This window comes from Cyprinus carpio, unplaced genomic scaffold (assembly GCF_018340385.1).
Source record: "Cyprinus carpio isolate SPL01 unplaced genomic scaffold, ASM1834038v1 S000006752, whole genome shotgun sequence".
NCBI lineage: Eukaryota > Metazoa > Chordata > Actinopteri > Cypriniformes > Cyprinidae > Cyprinus > Cyprinus carpio.
This window is the reverse complement of record NW_024879351.1, coordinates 180,965-185,863: the sequence shown is the minus strand read 5'-3', so window position 1 is coordinate 185,863 and position 4,899 is coordinate 180,965. Positions and strand designations below refer to the sequence as shown.

The 4,899-nt window shown below is 36.9% G+C and overlaps 1 pseudogene; it reads right to left on the bottom strand.

Annotated features, from left to right (window-relative positions):
- Positions 1-2,830: 2,830 nt before the first annotated feature.
- Positions 2,831-4,899, bottom strand: part of LOC109113047 — a 39,225-nt pseudogene continuing 37,156 nt past the window's right edge.

The following is a 4,899-nucleotide window of genomic DNA, read 5'->3' as shown; positions in this document are numbered from 1 at the left end:
CTGAACGCCTGACGCGCACAACGGTGAGTTTGGAAACATATCTATCTCTGCAAACAGCGCGCGTTACTGCAGCCTCTCGTGCCTTTTCACACATTATATTAGATCTGGATTCTCGTACTGGGACAGTTCAGGTGCGAAACGATTAGTGCTTTAAGACTCATTAGAATTAGCCAATATAATAAGAATGAGTATTTATTAAAAGAAGCAGAGCAAAGAAAGGGAAATAAGAAGGCTTGGAAAGAAACGAACGCAAAAGAAAGGCAGGAAGGGACAGAGGAGGAAAAAAAGGAACGAAAAAGAAGGGAAGATGTAGGGGAAGGGAACGAAAAAAAAGCGAATGAATGAATAAATTAATTATTATTAATGAATACAAATCAGAGATCTTAACCTATCTAATCCCACACAGCATTAGTTAACAAAATGTAGACTACTTTCGAGTTTAAAAGGTCTGAAACTCTAAATTATAAGACAGGCTGACTTTCAATTGTTGGTGATGAGATAAAAAAAGTAAGCCACTGTAACCTTACTGCGTTTCCAAACAGAGCTCGCGCACATCGAACTGCACGTAAGCGCTCATTCAGTCTGAAGCGCGTGAAATGATCGTGCGTTCCAGCGGCGGGAAGCTCGGAGGTGCACCGGGGCTACAGTTATCAACCATCCAGTCCTTCCCTTCCCTCCAGCGTCATTTTACCATTGACGATTTACCTGAACATTTTCCAAAAGAGAGAAGAAAAAAATCAATTTGCTGCATTTGGAGCAAAATAAGGGACAGAAAAACACGTATGTGGATATATTTGGTAACATAAAAACAGGAGAGAAAATCACTATGTTTTGTGTGCATTTTTGCTGAGAACTACAAATCTAGAGAAAACATGCTATAGTTAGGCTAACGTTACCTGTATTTGCTACAGTGAGATATATAGGATACACTTAAGTCAACGATGCTAGTTAAGCAATCGTTCAAAAATGTTTAAGTAGCTTAACTTTTCACAGCTGTCTGTATCTAATTACCCAGATTGACCTCAATGTTGTCATAAGCAGGTACAAATGAACGGTAAATTATGGTGAATTGTATATAAAATAAAATTAAGCCAACAAAATTAATACAAATACCAGCTGTCATATTCAGATTTCTACAAACAGTTAAGTTAATGTGGTATAATGTCTGCATGTTAATGATGCATACATACACAGAATATCACCAAATTGTGATTATTATGTATGAAAATACAGGAAAGAGGGAAAGCTACAGGAACTACTATAGTTCAAAGTTTTTCAAAGTGGGTCATTTTAATGGAAAAAAATAACAATAATAATAAAACAAATCACAATAATAATAATAATAATAATAATAATAATTAACTAAATCTCAAACCTCAGTTGATAATTTCAGATGATTATTACAATAGCATGATAAAAACCTTCTGAGATTTTGGGGGGAAAAAATATTAATTTCTGATAGAACAAATTATGAAGTATAAAAAAAAAATTGTGTCTATATTACTGTGACATTCATCACATTCTTTTCACTGATGTTTCAGCTGCCAACATCAACAGAATGATGTTGAGCATGTCAAGTTTTCCAGCTAGCTTTAGTTTGTTTCAGGGACAAAACGCATAACATTTTATACAAACCCAGTGGTTAACTCCAGCAATCCAACCTTACATAAAGCACACTGCCACTGACCCAACCAGCTGTGTTGAATGAATGACTTCCAAGACAAGAAAACAAATTTCTGGCAAGATTTTGAAGTGCCTATTTGTGTTGCACTTGTTAAAAAATGTAAGAACCAAATAGCCAGGCACACAAAGAAAAATACCATTATTAAAAACAAATTAAAAGCCTCACATTCATCATTTGCCACAGCATGTTCAATCATGTTTCTGCATATTAGAGAAGTTGTATGTTGCAACTGGTAGATGGTACTTGCTAAATAAATATAGCAAATTCCATTTCTAAAATAAAACAAATGACTAAGAAGGCAACAGGCAGCCGGGTTCTTGGTTACTGGTTACATTTTATTCTATGTACAGAAATTTGTTATAAATATAATACATTTTTTATTTTTTTTCAGAAAAGCAGTCATGTAGATACATTTAAATAACAGTTTGATCATAGTAGTGGAGCTGACAGAATGAGAGCTGAGGTGGTGGGAGAGGATGATTGGTTTGTAGAAAATTAAACATCTCTGGAGAAAACAGCACAGCCCACCCACACAAAGATGCACAAACAAAAATACGCCCTCAGACTGACTTTTACCCCTTTTGGTGTCCTGACAGGTCCTTAAAAGTCTATGCTGTTTGACTGGGCAACATGGATTCAGCCATATCCTCACTGGGGCATGAACATTAAGATGGCTCCTTGTTGGACTTCACCAGTTCCGCTGGCTTCTCTCAAGGTGATATAAAGTTCCATTTAACGCCACATTTGCAGCCTGCCTGAACAAGGCAGAAATATGTTGTCCTTTGAACAGCAGCAATGATTTCAACCGCAGCTCATCAGGTTACAGTGTTATGTTTCATCTTCTGGTTTTAAGATGGTGTTTTTTTGTTACTGTGGCAACAGAGCACAGTGGACAACCGTGAGATAGCCGGCAGGGCAGTATGAGGCAGAGATGCATAGCCGTTTACATTACCACATGTTTGGGATCTAGAAAAAATTTAGTTCTAAAAACAAAAAGATTTCATAAAACAAAAGCAAAATTCTTCAAAAGATACTTGGTTGACATGAGAGATAAATTAACATGGGAAAACAAAACACAGATCCAGTCACGCCTTAGTTGCATTTAAGACAAAAACATCTAAAGTCTGTTTTGTGTTTAGCGCGCACCATTGCAGACCATACAAGCACATCAGATGCAGTGTTAATTTGAAACATGTGTTCAAGTCTTTTTAATTACTTATCTCTCTCAATTAGATTTTGTTTTAGCAAGAAGTAGAAAAATCTTGGATTCCAGTCCATTTAAGTTATTTAGGTGGGCCAGGAACTTTGAAGAAAGGTTGGATCGACGTTGCGGAGTTACTCAAATGCTGTTGACGATAATGAGGGCAGGCATGGCGCTCTGCTGGCTTGTCTCACACATAGCGCTGGTCTGTGCCAACTTGGCGAAGACACGGGGTGTGCCCAAATTATAAACTCCAGCCTGGAAGAAACAAGCTTTCAAGAAAAGCCTGTACACCTCTTGAGCCTGGAGCTGCAACTTATATTGGGTCTGGCCCAGCCAGCTAAAAGACCCATGCACTTCCAGTGACTCCGGGCTGCAAAGAAAGACAACAAGAGTATGAGATTGCTTTGAAGTTCAAATTTTTGACATTAGGTATCAGGAAAAACTGAGATGTACCTGGTCGTTTTATGTCGCAGGTCAACAATGACGTCTACCTGAGCCAAGGAACAGTTGGACAACGTCAGGGTGACTGGAACCATACATAAACTAAAGAAGGAAAAAAACGTCAAGAACATCAAATCTTTGGAGATGGGGTTCAGACTAGAGGTCTTCACAGGTCCACTTGGATTGTGTTTGGGTCTCGGACACGTGTCGGGTTCAGTATTAGCGGGATCGGGTCTCAGATAATTTAAAATAAATCTGCTTTTTCCAAATGGACCTGATAAGACCCGAATTCTTTTAAACTATCTGTGTACTTACTTGCATGTTGTGTTAAGTGAGGAACGCACATAGAAAAGGAGCATACGTTTGTAACCACGCACACAGAAATCATCTTATGTATATTAGATCCATCAGGAAAACCCACTCGCTTCATTATGCTGTGTGTTTATGCAGGGCTTTTCTTTTTTGTGAGTAGAAGCCTTTCCCCCGAGATTAGGTTGCAGACAACACTAGAAAATCATTAGGCTATAAATAAAATTTTTATCAAACTATCATGATTATTTTTCAAATCCACTGGTCACTATTAAAGCTGAAATCAGAAATAACTTGTAGCCTATCCATAAGGCAGGCAATAATATTTATTAAATAAATGTTAAATAAACATTGTTAAAATACGCAATATAAAACATCAGTACTTGCGTCTCTTCATGACCTTGTATTGAATGGATGGACTAACCCCTGACTCTGGAACATTTATCTCATCATGCTACAAGATGTTTGGTTCAGTTTCCTGGTAAATTTAAGTTCTGTATGGCTGTGCTGTTGCACAGTAAGACGTGTTTGACCTGGATTAAGGTTTTTGATACCGTTCCCAAACTCTGATATCCTAAAATTTAAATCACAATAAATAAAATAATTTACAGTAATTTTCTGGTAAAAATTACAGACTTTGTTTGATGAATGTTAGACTTCGATAATCATTTAGTCTAATCATTTAGTCCCTCGTCCCTCCACAATCGACTGCAAGCTCGGGGTAATTTTCGATTGCAACCATCACTTCTTAACAACCGATCGATATAACCAATTTCCCCCTTTTCTTATTTTCCAATCATCTGTTACACTCTGATGTACGTCACAATATGGAAGAAAGGATCTGTCATTGCTTTGTCTTCATCACAACTTTAAGATGTATAAAGTATTTAAGTAAGTTATTATTAAAATGTAATTTTATATTAACTTTTTATTTTTTTATATCTAGTGTGTTGTCCTGACCGGATACAACACATCCAGCTACAAGCCAAGTGCAACAAATCAACAAAATGTCCTAAAGCTTGTGTTCAGTAAGGACAAAAACTAGACAGACAAGAGCTTTCAGCACTTGAAGTTTTTTAGGGTCGTTATGCTTGCATTCCTCAAACAGCCTGTTAACTAGACCTTTGTTTTGCAGTTTGCATATTACCACCTCATTTTCTTCTCATAATAAATGCTGGCTTCTTGCATCAGTGTTTAAAGTTGCAATGTAATTGAAATGGCAACAGATCTTTTCTACTGTATTGATGTAAATACTAATAAT